The sequence below is a fragment of the Lepisosteus oculatus genome, unplaced genomic scaffold (genome assembly GCF_040954835.1).
Source record: "Lepisosteus oculatus isolate fLepOcu1 unplaced genomic scaffold, fLepOcu1.hap2 HAP2_SCAFFOLD_52, whole genome shotgun sequence".
NCBI lineage: Eukaryota > Metazoa > Chordata > Actinopteri > Semionotiformes > Lepisosteidae > Lepisosteus > Lepisosteus oculatus.
Window position 1 is genome coordinate 185,311 of NW_027168064.1, and position 24,964 is coordinate 210,274.

At 43.7% G+C, this 24,964-nt stretch overlaps 5 non-coding genes across 5 annotated transcripts; 1 reads left to right on the plus strand and 4 right to left on the minus strand.

The window, feature by feature from the left end:
* Positions 1 to 2,925: 2,925 nt before the first annotated feature.
* On the plus strand, positions 2,926 to 3,007 carry trnas-gcu (transfer RNA serine (anticodon GCU)). The gene has a single exon. It is a non-coding gene; the product is annotated as a tRNA-Ser (tRNA).
* An 11,388-nt stretch (positions 3,008 to 14,395) lies between these two features.
* On the minus strand, positions 14,396 to 14,467 carry trnag-ucc (transfer RNA glycine (anticodon UCC)). Its single transcript has one exon. It is a non-coding gene; the product is annotated as a tRNA-Gly (tRNA).
* A 4,078-nt stretch (positions 14,468 to 18,545) lies between these two features.
* trnas-uga (transfer RNA serine (anticodon UGA)) lies at positions 18,546 to 18,627 on the minus strand. The gene has a single exon. It is a non-coding gene; the product is annotated as a tRNA-Ser (tRNA).
* Positions 18,628 to 23,399: 4,772 nt separating this feature from the next.
* trnai-aau (transfer RNA isoleucine (anticodon AAU)) lies at positions 23,400 to 23,473 on the minus strand. Its single transcript has one exon. It is a non-coding gene; the product is annotated as a tRNA-Ile (tRNA).
* An 823-nt stretch (positions 23,474 to 24,296) lies between these two features.
* trnaf-aaa (transfer RNA phenylalanine (anticodon AAA)) lies at positions 24,297 to 24,378 on the minus strand. The gene has a single exon. It is a non-coding gene; the product is annotated as a tRNA-Phe (tRNA).
* Between the last annotated feature and the right edge of the window lie 586 nt (positions 24,379 to 24,964).

Here is a 24,964-nt window from a genome sequence, read left to right on the forward strand (position 1 = left end):
ATCAGGACAGGGTAAACCTTCCGCAGCGAATACCAGAAGTGTGAATGAGCTTAGGGGGACCACGCCCCTTCTCACTGGAGGAGGCGGGGATCCGTCCCAAGCCCCTCCCTCAGTCTATCTGATTGGGTGGGAGGGTTCCTGCCTGGAAGAAGGCTGTGACTCTGAGTTGGGCGCTGACCCCGCCCCTGAAGTCAAAGAAAAGGCAGGCTTCCAACAATTCTTAGGGAATCTCAGCCAGAAAGGCAAAGCAAGGCGTATTTATATCAAGGTTTCTCTTGAAAACGTCTTAGATAGAGAAGCACTGATTGACACTGGGGCTGAAATTAGTTTGATGTCAGCCGATCTACTCAGCGAGCTCAAACGAGTAGCGAAAGGAAAAGGCATCAGACTTAAGGTAGAACCGTGTAAGATAGATATTTCCAGCTATACCCAGGATCATGCCAGGATCACACACCGAGTGTGGGTGGCACTTAGGTTCGGGCCAATGAACGTGGTGCATCCTGTTTACATCTCTAGGTTAAAAACAGAGCCACTACTCATTGGCCAAGACGTGCTTGACAGGCTGGAGCCTCTGGTGGACTGCCAGCGTGGAAAATTGTGGGCTCAGGTCAAAAACCCTAAGCCTGTTGCACAGCAAAAAGGGGGATTCAGTGGTTATGCTGTGATCACACAGTGCCCACTGAACACTATAGCTGAGTTGGAGGTTCCTCCTGGTTCCTCTGGACGAGAATAAATGTCTCTTCTTGCTTTCCAAAACTACAGGGAAGTCCTGCCCAGGCCAGCACTCCCACGGTCTCCCAACTACAGGAGCAGTGCTCCGAGCAGCTGCTTGACCCGCCAGGTAAAGCACACCCCCTTTTCATCCCTGAAGAAGAGTGGATCTCCCTGTCCGGTAATGAATGGGAGTCCTTTCTGTGCACCCTGGTACCTCAGGGGGCCCAGGACTACCACCCCATGGTGGTGGGAGGGGGTCCAGGTGGCAGAAGTGCAGGTTGATGATGTAATTCTTAGCCTCAGCTCTGAGAAGTCCATAATCAGTGAAGGTCTGTTCGAGGACCTGTCGCGAAGCTGTCAGGTGACCCTGGTGACGCAGTCACAGGTTCTGTGGTGGGCACCCCCACCTCATAGGTCCATTTGGAGCAAAGGAAGCTGTGTAGCTTCCATCTCCATCGGAAAAAGGAAGTTTGCTCACTACTTCCAGGTAGCACCTCAGCTGACCCATTCAGTCTGCATTGGTGCAGACCTATTGGTTCGACTGGGCGCCCAGCTGGACACAGTAAACAGTGTGCTGTGGAAACGGGTGGACCCAGATGCCCACTCTCTAAGCGGTGACCCCGAGAACATTCGGTCAGGTCAGACGATTCCTCAGGCCTGCCAGGTAGTAAACGAATCGGACCTGATCGTTCCTGCGTCAGCAGCAGGGTTTCCGGTACGCCTTGTCCTAAAGAAGGGACAGAGAATGGACGCTGAGATGGTTTTCTTCCAACCATCAGCTCAGTTTATCAGACTGAACCTAGCAGTCTGTTGTACCCCCAGACTGGAACGGAATGGCCGAGCCACCTGCCTGTTGGTGCAGAACATAGCAAAACAAGATGTCAAAATCCCTGCTCGCACTGACATGGGACTGGAATTGACAATAGTTTCTATGATTTCGAACTGGCCATCCCAGTACTGGGGCAGCTCCCTGGTCCCTTGGCTTCATAAAAGCGCCACTGTAATAAAGAAATTAAATCCAAAATCAAGAGGGCAGTTGCCTACTGAAATACAAGAAGTCATCAATTTTAACCTAGCAACACATTAAAGGCTGCATCTATACAAGTACGATTCTAGAAATGCTCACCAGATTACGTTTTAAGAAGGAACTGCGCTTCAGGTTCTGCCGAGATCTTAACTCGGATGGCAGGATTCAGAGTCCGGAGTGCGGACTGATTGCACACGGAGGGTCCATATACTGTGGATCCCTCAGTGATCTTCCGCGTGTTCAAACAGCCAGCGTGTGACTCCCCTGTCCCCGTGACCTCATTGCTCTGCTCTCTCCTCTGTGCAGCCGAGCCCGATTCACGGTAAAGTGAAAAAAAATATGCCCTCAACGTGAGATTTACTCTGGAGCGAGGATAGATGTTACCTTTTTATCATTGAACAGGATGTATGTGATATGGCGACTAGGTTCAATTTTGTATCCTCTTTAAAAGATTAAGGACTGGGGTGAGCGTGATTTACCACCCTTTCAGCTAAGAACCCGACGTGCGCACCGTTTAAGCTGCATAGACTCGGTCGTTTAACTCATCTCCGTTAGCAGGGTTAAGGTTAAAGAAAAAAAACATTGCTGACTTCTTTTTTTTTTGCCAGCTGCTAGCGCTGATTAGCAAGGTTTGTATTTCATGTTTTGCAAGTTGCATCCATTTTAAGAAAAACAAGTCGTGTTAAAGACAGGAAATGAATACTTGCATTTAATTAAGTCTAGCCGTAGGCGGTTATCCACTGGGATTCAGACCCAGGGCCTCCTGTTTACTAGACAGGCGCTTTAACCAACTAAGCCACAGCGCCCCAGGAGTGCTATCCTTTTGCAGCCACTTGGACACACCACTCAGACACATCTGCATTCGGTGTGTGCTCCGCCTGCTCGCTGAGCAAGTTGCCACCTTTACATACAATAGCAACATCGACACCAAGAGAAAGGATGACAAATGGCTTTTATCTGGAACTTTTCATGTCCAAGGAGCTCAATGTGCTTTCTGTGTACAACAGGGCCACTGAACTCCACGCTGGCCACTGAACCACAGCAGTGGCTTGCTGGCTTGACATCTCCCAAGGAAAATGTTGAAATCGCATGTGGAACAGGAAAATGACCCTCAAGTACGAGGGGAAAAAAAGAAAAAGATCATCTGGAGCGCGCCAACCCAGTTGGGACAGCCCAGTTTTGTTAACGAGGTGGCCGAGTGGTTAAGGCGATGGATTGCTAATCCATTGTGCTTTGCACGCATGGGTTCAAATCCCATCCTCGTCTGTTTCCATTCTGTTTTTGATCCCTATTGCTCAATGCACAGTGAAAGCATTGCATACATGTGTCTGACAATGAGAAATGGGCCCCTGAGACAGTCATTTGCCTGTTTCACAAATGATCGTATTTTACTAGAGATTCTGTTTGGGATTCAGATGTGCATTCGGACAGCAATCCCTTTCAAGAAATGATACGTTCTGGATGAGGTCAAAGGTGCTGGAACACTGTATTTAGGATGTGTTTGCAGTTATTCTGTGTTTCTAGCTTCAACCCAGTGATATATATATATATGCTCACTGATTTTTTGGTACATGCCCAGGGCAATAATCATTATGAGGATTTATTTCCATATGTGCTAGAGGTAGTGTTGTGAAATTCTTCAACACACTGGATCGCAGGTTTAAACCTGCACTCTTACTCCTTAAATACCAACAAATGCAGATATGTAGCAATCATATTGTAGCTGACACTCATTTGCCTGTTTCACAAATGATCATATTTTACTAGAGATTCTGTTTGGGATACGGATGTGCATTCTGACAACAATCTCTTTCAAAAAATGATTTTACCTTATTGCAGCTTTGCCCCTCTTGCCTCTTTGGAAAATATCTCCATCTTGTGGTCGCTGTTGGTAATGTCTAGACAATATCTCCATCTTGTGGTCGTTGTTGGTAATGTCTAGACAATATCTCCATCATGTGGTCGTTGTTGGTAATGTCTTCTTATGCCCTTTTTTTATTTCAATTCTTTATTAGTTGATTCTAGAATCTCTACAATAGAGCTGAAAATATCAGTTTTGTAGCAGACAATATGACATTAGTTATAGTCCAATTAAGACTTTATTACCCTGTTTGTAACATAACAAATTAAAATTGATTAAAACTAAGTTTGGAACACCAGGGAACATAAAAAATGATTTTTAGGAAAACCATGAGGTTCTCTGTGTCCGATGCCTGCAAGGGGAGAAAGCTAGAATCCTTTGCTTTTTCAAAATTTGAAAATAAACATCATATAACAACAGCTTTCATTCCTAGGAGTGAAAAATAACCATTTTTGAAGACATATTAGTTTCCAAAACACTACAATAAAGTTAAAAACATCCGTTTTATATTACTTTTAGTATTTTTAGTGAAATTAGTCATTTATTGCACTATTTTTAATATAATCTCTAATTAAAAGTGAATAGAATTAAGTTTGGAGCAACAAGGAACACAAAAAAAAAAGATTTTAAGGAAAAAAATGATGTCTTCTGTGCCAGGTGCCTGCAAGGGGAGAAAGCTAGAATCCTACCCAGGCTCCTGGAGCTCTGTCCTGGCTAAAGGAGGGTGAATCCATCCCCTTCAAAGCTCCATGAAAAAATGATCATTTAAAATTTGAAAAAAAAAAACATTATAGAACAACATCTCTTGGTCCACAGAGTGCAAAAATCCAACTTTGAAGAAAATCCATTGACTGATCCCCGAATCCTGAAGTTTCTTCGCATGATATCGGGCTTGCAACCACTTTCTGGAAAATGATGAAAAATGCCAAAAATGAAAAAAAAGTTATCAATTCTAGAGCCTAAGAGGTAAATAAGACAAATGTATATCTCCAAATAATTTTATGTGCTTCAGAAGAGCCCAGGAAAGTTTTTTGCATACATGAAACCACGCCCGTTTGCACGTAAGCAGACATGGTTGCACACACGACTGCATGAAAGCACGCGTGCATGCAAAATCATCCTGTTAAGCATTTGAAAAGCCGCACCACGGCGCACTTGAAATAGCTCTTACATTAGTGGTCGACGCAGGAATCGCCTTTTTATTTACGCTCTTACCAACGCGATGGAAAGCAAAACAAAGCAAAGCAGAGCAAAACAAAACGAACAAACGCAAAACCCTCACGTCCCGCACTTGCATATCACGCCGTTACATGCCCAAGCGGTATTGTACGTCATCCTAGCACTGCACCCCGGGGCGTACGGTATATGGGAATGAGCACACGCCACGAATTGTCTGAAATCACTCCCTACAGCTGTAAGGCGCCTTGAAGCGTGCACCCCCAACATTCTTCTTTGCGCATCTGTGAAAGGTAAACTCTTGAGCAAACTCTGAACCAGCTCTAAGGAAACTAATCCGATTAGACGTTACTTTGACTCATCCTTTAACAGTTTTCAGTCTCTGTCTTTAAACACCTTGCTCAGTCACATTCAAGCCACAAGTACTCTACTCGGATGTTGCACAAACAAATCCTAATGTCTTGAAAGCATTGCAGCATGTTTGTGTCCCACTTCCCGTGGCTGCAGGACGACTGACACGAACGGACAAACACAATCTGTGGCGTTTAGCGTGACATAGTCTTGCAGGCATCGTGCTGTCTTACTGCAATACTATACCACTTGAGGAAACAGTCCATCTGGCCATGAAACTCATTTGAACGTCTAGCTACAGCAACTAACAATAACATGATTTATTCAGGATGTGTGGAATCAGCACGTCCCGGAGACAACTTCTGAAATCGTGAGCATTCTCTGGTGGTGTCCTGGAGGGCTCCCCCGGGCATGTGTTGGTGGTATAGTGGTGAGCATAGCTACCTTCCAAGCAGTTGACCCGCGTTCGATTCCCGGCCAACGCAGTGGCAAGTGTTTTCAAATGCTGTCACAAGCCTTGGATTGTGACTAGCAAAGCGAAGCCTTTTGAAAGAGCTAAAGCACTGCAAAACGGAATTGAAGGAGAATCTTACAGGGGATTCTGAGCGGTGTCTAAATAAATAAATTCACAGCGTCCGCGGATGGCATTTTGCAGCTGGAAGTAGATGTCGACGCTTTTTGCACACAGCACCAAAAAAGCATCTTTTTTGAAGGTACAGGCATTGAGCATTGGTGGTTCATTGTTAGAACTCTCGCCTGCCACGCAGGAGGCTTGGTTTCGATTCCTGGCCAATGCAGTGGCTTTTGCAGCGAACGGCTCCATCACTTGCATCCCAACTTTTGCAACTCGCAACTGAAAACCCACTGAAGCTAAGCAGGTGTGAGCCAGGTCAGTACCTGGATGAGGGTGAGCTACAGGGAAAAACAAAGCTTCCAGCTGGAAGTGGTGTTAATGGGGCCAGCGGGGAGGCGCTCACCCTGAGGTCTGTGCGGGTCCCAATCTCCCAATATAGTGACGGAGAAGCTGTGTTGTAAAAGGGCGCTGTCTTTTGGATGAGATGTAAAACCGAGGTCATAGTGCTCTGTGGTCATTAAAAATGACCACCAAAACCTTTGACAAAAGCTCTTGGTAATTGATGGTCTTCAATAATGTTTCTCCTTTAGGTACATTTAAAATCAGCTGAATAATGCTGTGAAACCATGAAACTGCATGAGAAAGCCCGTACACTGAATTACACGGCTTTCTATTCAAAGGAGGACAAAAGAAATTCCCTGAGTTCGATTTTTTGCAGCACAGAGAGGGGCACTGTTACGAGGCTGGTTAGCTCAGCTGGTTAGAGCGTGGTGCTAATAATGCCAAGGTCGCGGGTTCGAGCCCCGTACGGGCCATGTCCTTTTCTCCTCTCTTACCAAAGCTGTTAGGTTCCTTTCCGTGGTGAGATGGGTTGTCCTGCAACGCTGCCACACAGTGCCGACAGACAAGAGTGTTGCGGGAGAAGAGAAAAGTGTTTGAAGATTTAAGAGTGTCTTAGGTGGAGCCAAAATCAAGTGTCACAAATGCAAGTGGGAAGATTTCCAATGTTTAATATGGTCAAAATAAGCGGAAGTTACCAGCTGGTCCGGCACAGTCTGCCATGCTTTTGTCATATACTGTAAAGTGGTGTCGAACTGGAGCCTCACCATTTGCATATGTGAGGCTCCAGTTATACATCGATTGTCACATTAAATGACAAAAATGAAGAGAGGTAAAGCAGCTGGAGAGGTTTTCTTACAACTTTTGAGCTGACACAGTTTTGGAAAATGTTTCCTTCACGCTGCACTGTACAATATAGGCAGCCAAGAGTCTCCAAAACAAAACAGAATTGACAGATAGGAGAAAATTCCCACTCGTCCTGAAGTTCCCAAAATCCAGCACTGAGCGTAAACAAAGTGTCTAAGTAGCGTGGGAATGTTAAACCTAACCCTAGCTGGAGTTTGAGCAATCCAGCACTGAGAGTAAAAAGATGAGTCAAAGTAACGTCTAATCAGATTAGTTTCCTTAGAGCTGGTTCAGAGTTTGCTCAAGAGTTTACCTTTCACAGATGCGCAAAGAAGAATGTTGGGGGTGCACGCTTCAAGGCGCCTTACAGCTGTAGGGAGTGATTCGAGACGATTCGTGGCGTGTGCTCGTTCCCATATACCTTACGCCCCCGGGTGCAGTGCTAGGATGACGTACAATACCGCTTGGGCACGTAACGGCGTTATATGCAAGTGCGGGACGTGAGGGTTTTCGTTTGTTCGTTTTGTTTTGCTCTGCTTTGCTTTGTTTTGCTTTCCATCGCGTTGGTAAGAGCGTAAATAAAAAGGCGATTCCTGCGTCTACCACTAATGTAAGAGCTATTTCAAGTGCGGCGTGGTGCGGCTTTTCAAATGCTCAACAGGATGACTTCGCATGCACGTGTGCTTTCATGCAGTCGTGTGTGCAACCATGTCTGCTTATGTGCAAACGGGCGTGGTTTCATGTATGCAAAAAACTTTCCTGGGCTCTTCTGAAGCACATAAAATTATTTGGAGATATACATTTGTCTTGTTTTCCTCTTAGGCTCTAGAATTGATAACTTTTTTTTAGGATTCTAGCTTTCTCCCTTTGCAGGCATCGGGCACAGAGGACCTCATGGTTTTCCTAAAAATCTTTTTTTTTTGTGTTCCTTGTTGTTCCAAACTTAATTTTAATCACTTTTAATTAGATATTTTATTAAAAATAGTGCAAAAAATGACTAATTTCACTAAAAATAATGTAATATAAAACTGATGTTTTTAACTTTATTGTAGTGTTTTAGAAACTACTATGTCTTCAAAAATGGTTATTTTTCACTCCTAGGAATGAAAGCTGTTGTTATATGATGTTTATTTTCAAATTTTGAAAAAATCAAAGGATTCTAGCTTTCTCCCCTTGCAGGCATTGGACACAGAGAACCTCATGGTTTTCCTAAAAATCATTTGTTATGTTCCCTGGTGTTCCAAACTTAGTTTTACTCAATTTTAATTTGTTATTATGTTAAAAACAGGGTAATAAGTTTCTAATTGGACTATAAATAATGTCATATTGTCTGCTATAAAACTGATGTTTTCATCTCCATTGTAGAGTTTCTAGAATCAACTAATAGAGAATTAAAATAAAAAAGGGCATAAGAAGACATTACCAACAACGACTACAAGATGGAGATATTGTCTAGACATTACCAACAACGACCACAAGATAGAGATATTGTCCAAAGAGGCAAGAAGGGCAAAGCCGCGATAAGGAGATTGCTGTCAGAATGCACATCCGGATCCCAAACAGAATCTCTAGTAAAATATGATCATTTGTGAAACAGGCAAATGAGTGTCAGCTGCAATATGATTGCTACATATCTGCATTTGTTGGTTTTTAAGGAGTAAGAGTGCAGGCGGTTTAAACCTGCGATCCAGTGTGTTGAAGTATTTCACAACACTACCCCTAGCACATCAGGAAATAAATCCTCATAATGATTATTGCCCTGGGCATGTACCAAAAAATCAGTGAGCATATACATATATCGCTGTGTTGAAGCTAGAGACACAGAATAAGTACAAACACATCCTAAATACAGTGTTCCTGCACCTTGACCTCATCCAGAATGTATCGTTTTTTGAAAGCGATTGCTGTCAGAATGCACAACTGAATCCCAAACAGAATCTCTAGTCAAATATGATCATTTGTGAAACAGGCAAATGAGTCTCTCAGGTGCCCATTGCTCATTTTCAGACACATTTATGCAATACTTTCACCATGCGTTGAGCAATAGGGATTAAAGATACCAGAGGTAAGGTTTAAAAGTGATTCTGAGGTGCAACACATCAGCGAAACAGCTAGGCATCTGAAATGCGGGGTTTGAGAGCCCTTCAGGGAACACCGTACCCTAAAGGTACCAGAAGTCCACTAGTATAAGCATTAAGTCACTGTCAGCCCTGTTGCAATGTGATTGCTACATATCTTCATTTCTTTGGTTTTTAAGGAGTAAGAGTGCAGGGGGTCTAAATCTGCGATCCAGTGTGTTGAAGTATTTCACAACACTACCTGTAGCCCGTCTGGAAATAAATCCTCATTCTGATTATTGACCTGGGCATGTACCAATAAATCACTGAGTATATATATATATCACTGTGTTGAAGCTAGAGACCTGTATGTAATAATATGATGCTAAAATGTTATTTTCACATGTAAGAAAACCGGCTCAGGGACGCCAAATATGTAATGTTGCCATAGCAAAATTAAATGTAGTGGCTCTCTGAAGGCACCAGTTCTGTAGGGTTTGGGCATTTACTGAGACAATTATTAATTGTAGCAGTAAATCACAAAGTTGATTCTTTTGATGGCTTTAGAATCCAACCATGTGACATAACTCAAACAACGCGCACACACAGGTACTAATACACGAGGATACATTTATTAATACATAAAATATGCATGTAAACCTAACAGATCTTATCGAGAGGGTTATCAGAATACAAAAGATATATATTCAGTCAGTTACGAAGTGTTACACATATCAAGAGGACATACGTTCAGTATATCATTCATTAAGACCGTTTCGTTAATGAACTTGGTTATAACTTCTACATTAGATACTCAAACAAGTACATAACTCTTAGGAATTAAATTGATATCAACTGGTTGGGATAACAATTGAATTCTTGAGCTGTAATGCATTGAAGTTGAATACTCATCCAATCTTTGGGGATTCAGATCTTCCTGCGGGCACAAAGAAACAGTTGCAGGCTGTTGCTGTCCAATCCGCGCTCTCTGGCTCCGTGCCAGGCTGTGCTGTGCGGCTTGCGATGCTGCGCTGCTGATGCTCACTGTGGGCTTTAACTAGCAAAGTTTGTGCACAGGAGAAAAGATGACTGTGGGTCCCAGCAAGTCAGGAAGAGGACCGGTTCGTTTCTGATGAAGAGCTAGTTCTGAATAGTGATTCAGCTGTCCACAGTTCCGACCTGTTCACGAGGCCTGCTGCTGGTGCTAACCTCGGGTGGATCCTCTGGTTATTCTCTGGCAACCTCCGCTCTAGACTCTTAGAACAAAGGAAAGTTCTGGCACTCGGACACACTGGCCGTTCCGTGGTTGTCCGGGCTGAGTCTCAGGATGGTCAGGAGGTGCGCTGCGAGAATGTCCTGCCCTTGGGAGCCTTCTGCTCCTGGGCCGCCCTGCCCTGGAATTCTCCTTTGAATTCCCTTTAGAATTGTCCACAGAATCCTCTGAATCCTCCCTTCTGAATCTTACTGAATCTCACAGGCTCTCTGTGTTGCCTGTTTTTACCTGGAGGAACTTCAGCTCATTGATTGGCTGAAAGTTCCATGGGCATCAGAGTCCCACGTGGGTTACTCAGCCCTACCAGTCCCTGATTGATTGATCAAGGTGAGATATGAGTCACTTAGTCCTGACACTTAGTAATGCAGTCCAGATGTCCAACTGGCACTCCCTAGACAGATAGGCGCCAATGGATGACCATTGATCATGATAGCCAGGCTTAGCTAAGTGCATCCCCCTTTGGGAGCTGTCCTAGAACCTTAAATCACCCTGCATGAATAGTCTCTCTGTGGCTGCACCACAGAGATGAACAGAGAAATGGGGCCTCATTTGGGAAGGCTCAGAACACTTAATTCTGCCTTATTAATAAGCCTCGCCGCTACACACATATATTAATATAATAAATGATTGCTTTTGCTTTATAAACAAATCTAATTAAAATAAAAGCTTAAGTTTTGTATTTATCTTGTACCATAGAACATGATTTTCTTTGTATTTCAATCCCACAAAGTGTCCAAATGACGCACTACATGATATAAGGAAGATTATCACATGCATATCGGTATTATCTTTCTTACGAAAATGCATTCCTTTCATTACCTTTTACTTTTTAAAATGAACTCAAATTGTGTATAATGTAATAATTTAAGTAGAATAGATTCTAATAATATAATGATCCAGTGTGTGGCACTACTTCACTGCTTCACTGCTCTATGCCGTCTGGAAATAAATCCTCAGACTGCTTACTGCCCTGGGCATGTACCAATGAATTACAGGAGCACATCTATTTCTCACTGCGTTGAAGCAGGAGACACACAGTCTCTGCAAACACATCCTAAATACAGTGTTCCAGCACCTTTGACCTCATCCAGAACGTATCATTTCTTGAAAGGGATTGCTGTCCGAATGCACATCTGAATCCCAAACAGAATCTCTAGTAAAATACGATCATTTGTGAAACAGGCAAATGACTGTCTCAGGGGCCCATTCCTCATTGTCAGACATATGTATGCAATGCTTTCACCGTGCATTGAGCAATAGGGATTAAAAACACAGCAGGTAAGGTTAGATGTCATGTTCTATGATCATTTCTTTCAGCATTAGGGACTAAATATACTAAACGTATGATACTAAAATGTTATTTTCACATATATTAATGTAATAAATGATTGCTTATGCTTTATAAATAAATCTAATTAAAATAAAAGCTTAAGTTTTGTATTTATCTTGTCCCATAGAACATGATTTTCTTTGTATTTCAAGCCCACAAAGTGTCCTTTGATCTCTATTCTGTGGTAATCCACGATGACCCCGTTCTTCAGGTGATTCATCATGTCCTCCCTCGCCTGTTGAGAGGCCACCTGATCTCTTCTGCCGTGGCGTGCTTCATACACACCCTCTTGAAGTGAGCAGGAAGCTGATCAAAAGTATTCAGGCACATCTTGCACACCAGGGGAATCCTCGCGGGTTTCCTTTGAAAATAAATAATACCATCTGTGTATAGAAACAAGCTAAGACTGATTTCTTAAATTATCCTTAAAATTCTCTCTCATAGTTTGAGCATAATGATTTTATTGCATTTATATAAGAATTGTTCATTGCTCCAAAATAAATAATGGTCTCAGTCACAGACTTTCCAATAGAAGCCATTGTGGAGTTCAGCAACTGCAGGTCCTAGAAGTGGGGAAGGAATTTTAAAAGAGAAATTGAATTACAATACAGAAGGAATGGCTGAGGGTTCACTGAAATGTATAAATATACAAATTCCAAAGACTGAGTCCATATAGAAACAACTACTTTTCATTTTCAGTATAAGAAAAAAAAAACTATCTTCCAAAGCATCATAAAATTGTCCCTTCTTCCAGACCCTACTTCTCTCTTGTAGTAGTACAGCAGACCTTTCCAGGTGAGCAGATCACAGAGTCCGAAATGAGCTTCCTCCATCAAGCAAAGTACCTGAACATGACTCTGTCTTCATAAAAGCGCCCCTGTAATAAAGAAATTAAATCCAAAATCAAGAGGGCAGTTGCCTACTGAAATACAAGAAGTCATCAATTTTAACCTAGCAACACATTAAAGGCTGCATCTATACAAGTGCGATTCTAGAAATGCTCACCAGATTACGTTTTAAGAAGGAACTGCGCCTCAGGTTCCGCCGAGATCTTAACTCGGATGGCAGGATTCAGAGTCCGGAGTGTGGACTGATGGCGAACGGAGGGTCCACATACTGTGGATCCCTCAGTGATCTTCCGCGTATTCAAACCGCCAGCGTGTGACTCCCCTGTCCCTGTGACCTCATTGCTCTGCTCTCTCCTCTGTGCAGCCGAGCCCGACTCACGGTAAAGTGAAAAAAAAGATGCCCTCAACGTGAGATTTACTCTGGAGCGAGGATAGATGTTACCTTTTTATCATTTAACAGGATGTATGTGATGTGGCGACTAGGTTCAATTTTGTATCCTCTTTAAAAGATTAAGGACTGGGGTGAGCGTGATTTACCACCCTTTCAGATAAGAACCCGACTTGCGCACCGTTTAAGCTGCATAGACTCGGTCGTTTAACTCTTCTCCGTTAGCAGGGTTAAGGTTAAAGAAAAAAAAATAGCTGACTCCTTTTTTTTGCCAGCCGCTAGCGCTGATTAGCAAGGCTTGTATTTCATGTTTTGCAAGTTGCATCCATTTTAAGAAAAACAAGTCGCGTTAAAGACAGGAAATGAATACTTGCATTTAATTAAGTCTAGCCGTAGGCGGGGATCTCCTGTTTACTAGACAGGCGCTTTAACCAACTAAGCCACAGCGCCCCAGGAGTGTTGTCCTTTTGCAGCCACTTGGACACACCACTCAGACACATCTGCATTCGGTGTGTGCTCCGCCTGCTCGCTGAGCAAGTTGCCACCTTTACATACAATAGCAACATCGACACCAAGAGAAAGGATGACAAATGGCTTTTATCTGGAACTTTTCATGTCCAAGGAGCTCAATGTGCTTTCTGTGTACAACAGGGCCACTGAACTCCACACTGGCCACTGAACCACAGCAGTGGCTTGCTGGCTTGACATCTCCCAAGGAAAATGTTGAAATCACATGTGGAACAGGAAAATGACCCTCGAGTACGTGGGGAAAAAAAGAAAAAGATCATCTGGAGCGCGCCAACCCATGTCCGGACAGCCCAGTTTCGTCAACAAGGTGGCTGAGTGGTTAAGGTGATCCATTGTGCTCTGCAGGCATGGGTTCGAATCCCATTCTCATTGCTCTCCATGTCTGACACGTGTGCCTGTTCGACATCGGCCCTCCTGTTGTTTGCTCCGGTGCTAGAGCCGTACATTTTCTAGCAGTGGCTGAACATGGTATAGTAGGCCAACGTCGGTATCGAGCAGTGACAGTAACAGTACTTACTGCGCCCCATAAGAAATCGTTTGTCCCTGTTCAAAAGAGATTGTGCGATGTCCTGCGGCGTTCGTAAAGCAAACCTTTGACAGTTTGAAAAGAGGAATTTATTCTGCTTCCTGTGCGTGCAGTAGTTACAAAGTTGAACGTCTTTACACGATCTGCTGCAGTTTTCAGTGGGCAGGCTTTGTCAGATGGCTTGAAAAAACGCACTGTGTTTCGGCTCGGGAAACATCATGAGCAGTGTCCTGCATGTTTTCTGTGTATAGCTGTCTTTTAACGCATACAGAATTCATTCGAAATCATTGATTTCTCCAATTAACAAGGGTCCCTTTTTGAACCTGCGAGAAGCATTCTTTCAATGTAACAGATTTACTCCGGGGAAAGCCAGCATGACATTGAGAGTAGCTCAAGCTTTCAGCACCCGTATCGGACTGCGTGTATGCAGACACCGCTCAGAATCCCCTGTAAGATTCTCCCTCAATTCCGTTTTTCAGTGCTTTAGCTCTTTCAAAAGGCTTCGCTTTGCTAGTCACAATCCAAGGCTCATGACAGCATTTGAAAACATTCGCCACTGCGTTGGCCGGGAATCGAACCCGGGTCAACTGCTTGGAAGGCAGCTATGCTCACCACTATACCACCAACGCACACCCACAGGAAGCCTGCAGGACACCACCAGAGAATGCTTTTTTTAAATTTTTTTTTTATTAAACAGAATTTACAAATACAAATACAACAAGAGGATCAGAGTCATGTACAAGAGAAAAAAAACGCAGCAGAAAAAAGCATTTAACTACCAGAGGTAATTAAGTAATTATGTGATCAAATTGTATATTTTACACGTATCATATTTTCCTTGCTTTAATATTTCTCAATTATTTATAAACTTTAGTTTCAACATGCATGCGTTTCCTGTAAAAAATAAAACTCAGCACACAGTTTTTCTTTTAACAACATTTCGAGTACCTCTGGCATTCATGAAAAAGACATACACAAAAGCAAATAACTAACTCTAAGACTGTCTAAACTATTGAGTTTTTCAAAGAACCATGAAGAAAGATGTGAAGACGGGGGTTTGAATTTAATCCTTTCTGTAGGGGGTTTAGACTTCTAAGTCACAAGCTGGGGTTTATGGCAGGAAAGGGGGCTTTATTGTTCCTTGCATGCAATAAACTCATCTGTTTTACTTCATCTCGGGATCAAGAACCTTATTTCTTCTGTTACAACAAATTTGGCGTAGTTGGCGGATGCTCCAGAAGGCGCAGAACTTCCCATCGGCAGGAGAGACGGTCAGCGCGCACATAACTAAGAGGTAAGGACTCCTCTTTTATTTAAAAGTCCCGACTCTCTCTGACCGATTGGGAAATCTCTGCTCCCTGCGAGAATCGCCCGAGATGACGGAGTAAACGTGAGTTTCTGAATTCCTCTGGCCTGGGGAAGGCACCGGTGTATGTAATGGGTTGGTTGCTGTAAGCCCAGAATTTGGTCTGGCAGGGGTTCCGCGGTATTGTGTACAGGCGTTCGAAGCTGGTGTATGCCTTAATTGGGCGTGGAGTTTTGAACGGGTTTTGGACCCTTACCGTGAAGTTCAGGACTGGTGTGGGTCTTAATTGCACCCGGAGTTCTGAAGGTCAGAACTGGTTTGGGTCTTAATTGCACCCGGAGTTCTGAGGCTCAGAATCGGTGTGGGCCTTAATTGCGCCCGGGGTTCTAGAGCAAGTGGTGCATTAAATGCACGTAGTTCAGGACTGGTGTGGGTCTTAATTGCACCCGGAGTTCTGAAGGTCAGAACTGGTTTGGGTCTTAATTGCACCCGGAGTTCTGTGGCTCGGGATCGGTGTGGGCCTTAATTGCGCCCGGGGTTCTGGAGCTGAGTGGTGCATTAAATGCACGTATAATCCAGGATTGGTGTGGGCTTTAATTACGCCCGGGGTCCTGAGATTAGCTACGCCTTGATCGTGCACAGATTGGAGTGGCGTGGTTTCTGGCGTGGCGTGGTTTTTTTTTTTGTTTTAAAGGAAACAGGAGTAGAAGAGATATATGTATGTATGTTTTTGGTGTTTTCCTTGTTTGTGAAATACATATACACACGCACGACACTAACATAAACACACCTCATAATAAAGAGCAAAGCATTAAGTAGCAGGATTTAAAGGACGTTGAGACCCGAGAATCGCCCTGATTGAGCTCAGTGCGTAAGTCCACCCCGGGGCAAAAGCAGCGATGCTGGCGTTCTGGGGATGGTGAATTACTGATCAAGAAAGGGGGTTTTCGAGGTCTCGTTTCTTACCTGTGAACAGTGCGGTGTAAGTCCTCTCTAAAGTCTCGGAGAGGCATTTAGATCTGGAGGTAACAGACGCCCTTGGCTGAATGAGTGCAGTAATGCACAGGTTTTTCCAAGTGAAAACATCCCCCTACTGAATGAGCTGTTACCTCACACACGACAAAAGTAAATCTTAATGAGACCGAACATGTGCGCTAACTGATGGTTTGAGAAAGTGGTGGAAGGGTCCGTTTAAATATCGGAAAAGTGTAAGTTGACGGAAAAGAAGGAGAAAAATATGGAAAAAGCTGAGTTTGTCAGAGGGAATTTGGGGGCGAAGACGCCTGTAAAGAAAGCATATATGAGTATTGATTGGCAAAAGCACAAGCATGTAGCTCCCACCCTGGTGCACGGCCGGCACCAGTGGTGGCAGATACATGAGAAAATGTATGTGACTTAAAAGTGTGTTTACGGGGAAAACAAAAACCCGGAAGAAAATATATTTTACTCGCTACGAAAGAGTATAGAAAAAAAGCTAAAAGAGGCAGTACAGGAGAATGAGAAACTAAAGAAGGAATTAACTCCTGGTCACGCTGCACTGGTTAATGTGCTGCAGCCAGCGACTAAGTTATATCCTGCTCTCCCACAGGGGAACAAACAGGCAGGAAACGAAAATAATTGGGATCAATTCCCTCAGTGGCCATATGGAGAAGGGGGGTCTGATTGGGATAACACTTGGTATGAGTGTGATAAAGACGGATCAGGGTCTCCCCTGTTAGAGGGAGGGCGCCCGCAGATCTGTACTCTCACTCGAAGTGGGAAAGGACTTGATGTAGCAGGGGCTGGCGCCGTTGATGACAGTGCCACTCTAACACTGTCTCGCACCCCGTCGAGGGGGTCTGCAATCGCACCTACCTTCCCTGATTTCCCCCATACGATCAAATCCAAAACCGTAAGATATTGACCGGTGGGCTAAAGTACCGCACCCGAAATTAGAAATGCAGCGAACCTGGAGTGCGCTTCAGGAATTAAAAGGATTCATGTAGAAGTAAAACAAGAATACAGCACATTGTATTACGAAGAGAAAAATATATTCTCGATGTGTATGTGTGTTTTATGAATTTGTGTGCCGGCATGTATGTGTGTAACTGTGAGTTTTGGTATACTAAATGACGGTGTGAGTGTGTTTAGCCAGCGGGACTGGCTAGAGACGTAACTAAAGAGACTTGACGAAAATCAACTTAAGGAGATTGGAAAATATAAGAGAGTCTGAAACGTATAAGTACAGTACAGGTGGACGTAAAAGTAGTTAAACAGTTTTTGTATTATTATAAATTATTATAAATTGTAATTTATACAATTAGTTGCAATAATGGAAACAATTTGGTTTTATTCGAATGTCTCGAAACCAGACATGCTGAAACGGTGTAGGTTTAGAATCGAGACTGAAATTCCCTCCTCCCTTGAAATTCCCTAACAGATAAGGGTACGTAACGGCTCATGCGATGCTCAGTTGCAATTTGTCCCAAAACAAACAAGAACAGCAGCTGAGGGTTTGAGTTTGAACATGCACTGTATTAAAGCAGCTTTTATTTCCATTGATAAATGCTAGATATTCCTACAGAGATTCTCCAGGTGAGTAAGCGATTCCTGTTTCTGTTTCTATTTCTGTTTCATATATATATACAGTATATATATGTTACATGTGTCTCTGCAATAGTATAAATGTGTTATACACTATCAGGGGCTGCTTTTTTGTGCACCTCATCTACAACAAGGGTTTTTTTTTCATTTATGTTTGTGGACCTTCACCATTTGAGGAAGTGAGTTAGATAAGAAAGTTACAGGTATGGTGAGCAATGACTGACAAAGGCACGTACTGCGTATTCCTTACAGAAGTGTAAGCAATTTGTTCCAAAAAACACCGGCTAAAGTCCAACATCGTTAGCAATCTTATTACTTAAACAGAATTAACATCAATAAACTGTAAGGTGCTGGTACATGCGAGTAGATTTGATCTTCTATTAAACAAAAATGCAATTACAGCTCTAAAAAGGTCAACCTAGACTTCTGTAACAGATCTGTTCAGGTCATCGCTGTTTCTCTGACCTTGTGAGTCTTTGGAATTTTAAAAGTGTATTTTGCTTGCCTTTCATGTGGTCTGTGTACAAGTCACTGTGGCGTATGCGGTCCTACACAGCCTTGCTATAGACGTGACGAGCCTCCGCTATGTTGCAATGGAGAACAGGTTCAGTACGGAGCTGCCGAGAAAATTCAGCTGGAAAGCTCGTTGCAGAAAAGCATCGTTATCTGTGTCCAGCGGCAAAGCGTCCATCGTGGGTGCTGAAGAATCGATTTCACAGGCTGCGGGTCCAGGCGACTTAGAGTGTTAAAGGTCCCAGCGAAAACGAAACGGCGCTGGTCCTTTTACACGCACGCACGCAACCAAATGCAAAGGACGCCGTAGTCGGCAGGATTTGAACCTGCGCGGGGAGACCCCAACGGATTTCAAGTCCGTCACCTTAACCACTCGGCCACGACTACAGCAAGCGCCGCGGCCGCTGCCTTCTTGCTACAATCGAACAGGGAGTGCGAGGCGGCGGCGGCAGCGGAGGCAACTTTTTTCAAGTTCGCTCTCGGTTTAAGAAACCTTTTACGCCATACGTGCAAGCACACACACACACACACCTCAGAGGACTTAAGGGTGGCTTCAAGTTGGAATGATAAAGTCTCCCCGTTCGGACATGAAAACAGAACGTTCTTAGACAGAAAGCAATCAACAACGGAGACATGTGGACGACGATTTTAGTCACTGCACTTTGAATAGCATTTTTACTCCAGTTACAGGAGATGCACCAATGGCCCTTGACCTACGCTCTTACCAATGCCTTGAACATTCAAACAAAACAGCCCTCAAGTCCTGCGGTTTAATATAACGCTGTTACGTGTCGAGGCAGTATTTGACTCCGTCCTACCGTTGAGACACGGGGCGTACAGATGCAGCTATTCAAAACAAGCGGGCGATACCACATTATTTTGCGGTGCGCTTTACGCAGTCTACCACGAGTTACCGTAAATTCTCCTATAAAACCGCAATTAAAATAATAGTATCCGGAATTTCTGCAAGGTGGAGCTAATAAAGCTCAGCCTCTCATGTCTGAGCTGTCGCCATCAAAGTCTTTAACGAAGATATTACTAATAGTATTAATAATGAATGACCTTGGACAAGCTGTAAACTCAAAGTAGTGCCCTGGTCCACATTCTTTTTTTCATTGACCGTCTTTGTAAAAGTAACACCACAGCATTTCGCAATCACGCATTTGTTTCCAATCATGCAAAGTACAGTAATTTTTGAGAATCTCCGATTCACCATGCCTTTCACATGCTCATAAAAGAGATTGATTTAGGAACATAAATATATTACTGTATGCAAACTGTACTGTATACAGTATGTATATGTACATGTATATTTAATACTGTTAGGCTGGGCAAACGATTTTTTTAAAAGAAATACAAAATGAGATATAATGATGTGAACCTCTCAGGTTCCTCGGTAACAGGTTGCCGTCATGTATATGAACTATAGAAAAGCATTTGCCACAACCCGTAAATTAGCACGCAAGTGCGGGCTGGTGAACACAGAACTGTATGGAGATCATCTCCAGCTCCGAGCTCAATTGCAATGAAAAAACATGCAGAACAGAACTGGAGAGCAGCTGAATTTGTGCTCAGTAGGGTGGGGAGGACTCAGCATTGCTATTGTTCTAATTGGCATGAACTGCAGGGGATCTGAATCAGAACATGTCAGTTAGTTCGATCATTGCGTCAATATGTAGGCCACGTTAATACAGAATTATTACTTTGTCTGTCTCGTCTTTGTATATAGCTGAATGTCCCTGACAATTTCATGTTAGTTTTTAAGAACGACATTGGTGCTAATATATACATATATAGCATATAAGGAACACGTAAAAGTTTAGTCCATGCTGAAAAGATAAGAAAACCGCCACAACGTTTCATCTTGGAATAAATCTTTACTTGTTGTTTTGCAGCCTACCCATTCTGACCTAACTCCTCCCTTGAAATTCCCTAACAGATAAGGGTACGTAACGGCTCATGCGATGCTCAGTTGCAATTTGTCCCAAAACAAACAAGAACAGCAGCTGAGGGTTTGAGTTTGAACATGCACTGTATTAAAGCAGCTTTTATTTCCATTGATAAATGCTAGATATTCCTACAGAGATTCTCCAGGTGAGTAAGCGATTCCTGTTTCTGTTTCTATTTCTGTTTCATATATATATACAGTATATATATGTTACATGTGTCTCTGCAATAGTATAAATGTGTTATACACTATCAGGGGCTGCTTTTTTGTGCACCTCATCTACAACAAGGGTTTTTTTTTTCATTTATGTTTGTGGACCTTCACCATTTGAGGAAGTGAGTTAGATAAGAAAGTTACAGGTATGGTGAGCAATGACTGACAAAGGCACGTACTGCGTATTCCTTACAGAAGTGTAAGCAATTTGTTCTAAAAAACACCGGCTAAAGTCCAACATCGTTAGCAATCTTATTACTTAAACAGAATTAACATCAATAAACTGTAAGGTGCTGGTACATGCGAGTAGATTTGATCTTCTATTAAACAAAAATGCAATTACAGCTCTAAAAAGGTCAACCAAGACTTCTGTAACAGATCTGTTCAGGTCATCGCTGTTTCTCTGACCTTGTGAGTCTTTGGAATTTTAAAAGTGTATTTTGCTTGCCTTTCATGTGGTCTGTGTACAAGTCACTGTGGCGTATGCGGTCCTACACAGCCTTGCTATAGACGTGACGAGCCTCCGCTATGTTGCAATGGAGAACAGGTTCAGTACGGAGCTGCCGAGAAAATTCAGCTGGAAAGCTCGTTGCAGTTAGGAACGATGCAGTTTCACCATAAAATTCCCAGCTTCGTTTATTGTTAATATGAAGGGCATGGATGTAATTTGGTATGTGTGTCCCCGTTTCTTGCATGCATTCAAAGTAAAAAAAAATGTACTTGTTTGAAATTTTGGGGTTGTCCAAAGGCAGTATGTAGCACAAATGTGTGTCAGGGGTGTCGATCACGTTGTTACAATGCGAGCACAGTTTCTCTTTACATTTGTGACTAGAGAGGTTATAAACCTCACATTTCTCACAAAAGACCCTGCGCTCACACTTACTAACACCCGTCGCTGCATTCCGAAAGTGTCTCGCCAAACATTGAGAGCTACGACAAAAGACCTTACAGGCCGGGCAATTCTGAATTTCTGCATCAATTTCGCAACACTGGGGATCTAAACAGGTTTTACAAGCTTTAACACAGGCGTGTGCGTTCTTGTGGCTATACGCCGCATGGTAGTTAGTGCACAAATATGCCGCCCCCACAAAAGCTTTAATATTTAAAACCCCATAAAAATGCTCTTCATGCAGTAGAACAAAAAGTATTTTAGAATTAGGTGGTGTGGGCCCCGTTGTAAAATATTTCCAATCACCCTGGTCGTGGTACAAAATTTTAATGACCACCTTTAAATGTTTTTCAAAAGCGGTAATGTCTGACAAACTCATTTTCTGATTCTCTGAAAAACCCAACTCTTTGTGCATTCGTTTAGCGCCCTGTAACATTTCCCCATTGGTACAACCTTCATTCAACAAACCGTACACACTCCCGGTGAAACACAGATTACCGCCCGTGTAATGTAAGTCGATAAGGTGCGCTTTTTTCTGAGCAATTACCCAGAACGGATTTAAATCTTCGACGGGCACCCCCCTGCATATTCCTAACTATCGTCAACACTAATCGGAGGCTGTCATCGGTGAGAATTTCTGTGTGGCTCTGTAAGAGGTCTGAGATGTGGCTAAAAAAATCAGCAGCATTTAATTCTCCGGGTTGTCTCCTGCGTGAGAACAAGGGTTTGTTAAAACCACCCGCAGTCAAACGCAGCTGTACAAAATCATTCGCCCCGATGTTTGGAGAAAGTTCATCCAATATTCTCTGGACTGCACCATGCACATGTTTAGTCATTTATCCCGGTGGGTCTTCGCCAGTGCACCATGAAATAGCATTATCAGGTAACGAAATCCAGAGGTTAGATCAGCATCTTCTTTAGAAAAAACGTCTAAGAGTCTAGCGGCGTAAACCTGGATCGGTTTTGGAAACACTGAATGTACACTTGCTAAAGCGGCTCTTAGATTCTCTAAACCCCGCTTTTTATCCACCTCATTAGTGCCCACCTTTGATACTAACTGTGCAATATACCGCACTGAGTCTCCCACATCACCAAACACCAAGTCTTTAGGCGTGTTATTATTTCTCTCCGAAGGCTTGACACGTTTGGTTTTGGTCAGTGTCTTAACAGCCGTCTCCGATGCAGTCACCACCTTAGGGTCCGACGTTTCCACCACACTTTTTTCACCGCTCGTCGATACAGCTGCTGTGTGAATAACGCCAATGCTCCATATCTCAAAATCAGAAAACTACACTGTGATAAAAATAAAAGACTTTTCAACACAACAATCAATGAAATCTAAATGGTCAAAATCAGAAAACTATGATAACTATGATAAAAACGCCACATATGTGGCACATCCTTACACAAAGAGCTGCGGGAGAATGGAACAAGTTACCCGGACATGTTGTTACACCGGTTTCCTTTAAGACTGTGGTGGTGCTACTGGTATGGCGGCATGGTTAACGGCATACAGACCCCTGGCACAGACCACTTGTGCCAGGGGTCTGTATGCCGTTCCCAAAATCCACCTGCTGGATTTTGGCAACTTCAGGACGAGTGGGAATTTTCTCCTATCTGTCAATTCTGTTTTGTTTTGGAGACTCTTGGCTGCCTATGTTGAACAGTGCAGCGTGAAGGAAACATTTTCCAAAACTGTGTCAACTCAAAAGTTGTAAGAAAACCTCTCCAGCTGCTTTAACTCTCTTCATTTTTGTCATTTAATGTGACACTCGATGTATAACTGGAGCCTCACATATGCAAATGGTGAGGCTCCAGATCGACACCCAGTTCGACACCACTTTACAGTATATGACAAAAGCATGGCAGACTGTGCCGGACCGGCAGATAACTTCTGCTTATTTTTACCATATTAAACATTGGAAATCCTCCCACTTGCATTTGTGACACTTGATTTTGGCTCCACCTAAGACACTCTTAAATCTTCAAACACTTTTCTCTTCTCCTGCAACACTTTTGTCTGTCGGCACTATGTGGCAGCGTTGCATGACAACCCCTCTCACCATGGAAAGGAAGCTAACAGCTTTGGTAAGAGAGGAGAGAAGGACCTGGCCCGTACGGGGCTCGAACCCATGACCTTGGCGTTATTAGCACCACGCTCTAACCAGCTGAGCTAACCGGCCTCACGGCGGTAATCCTCTCTGTGCTGCAAAAAATCAATCTCAGGGAATTTCTTTTGCCCTCCTTTGAATAGAAAGCCGTGTAATTCAGTGTACGGGCTTTCTCGTGCATTTTCATGGTTCTTGTAACCCAAATCCTACACTGGCCTGAAGTGCCCCACCATTTCACAGCATTTTTCAGCTGATTTAAAATGTACCTAAAGGAGAAGCATTATTGAAGACCATCAATTACCAAAAGCTTTTGTCAAAGGTTTTGGTGGTCATTTTTAATGACCACAGAGCGCTGTGACCTCGGTTTTACATCTCATCCAAAAGACAGCGCCCTTTTACAACACAGCGTCTCCGTCACTTTGCTGGGGCACTGGGACCCGCACAGACCTCAGGCTGAGCGCCCCCCCCATTAACACCGCTTCCAGCTGGAAGCTTTGTTTTTCCCTGTAGCTCACCCTCATCCGGGTACTGACCTGGCTCACACCTGCTTAGCTTTAGTGGGTTTTCAGTTGCGAGTTGCAAGGGGATGCAAGTGATGGAGCCGCTCGCTGCAAAAGCCACTGCATTGGCCGGGAATCAAACCCGAGCCTCCCACACGGCAGGCGAGAATTCTACCACTAAACTACCAATGCTCAGTGCCTGGGCCTTCAAAAAAGACGCTTTTTTGGTGCTCTGTGCAAAACGCGTCGACATCTGCAAAATGCCATTCGCGGACGCTGATGAACTTATTTCCAAGGCAGCGGGTACAAGTGGTTGGGCGTTTTAAAACCACCAGGAACAGCAAAGAGGCGCGCTTCTTTGCTTACGCCGGAACACACCAACTGGAGGCGGACATCGTAGTCGGCAGGATTCGAACCTGCGCGGGGAGACCCCAATGGATTTTTAGTCCATCGCCTTAACCACTCGGCCACGACTACAGCGAGCCCCGCCACCGCTGCGTTCTTGCTACAATCTTACCTGGATCGCGAGGCGCCGGCGGAAGCCTATTTCAAAGTCGTTCTCCGTTTCAAAAAAACATTTCCAAAATACAAGCCTTGCAGACAGACACGCCTCAGAGGACTTAAGGGTGGCTTCATGTCGGAAAGATAAAGTCTCCCCGTCCGGACATGAAAATGCCACTTTGTTACACACAAAAAAAGAATCAACAACAGAGAAATGCCCACAAACATTTGAAAAGCCGCACCACGTCGCACTTGAAATAGCTCTTACATTAGTGGTAGACGCAGGAATCGCCTTTTTATTTACGCTCTTACCAACGCGATGGAAAGCAAAACAAAGCAAAGCAGAGCAAAACAAAACGAACAAACGAAAACCCTCACGTCCCGCACTTGCATATAACGCCGTTACGTGCCCAAGCGGTATTGTACGTCATCCTAGCACTGCACCCCGGGGCGTAAGGTATATGGGAACGAGCACACGCCACGAATCGTCTCGAATCACTCCCTACAGCTGTAAGGCGCCTTGAAGCGTGCACCCCCAACATTCTTCTTTGCGCATCTGTGA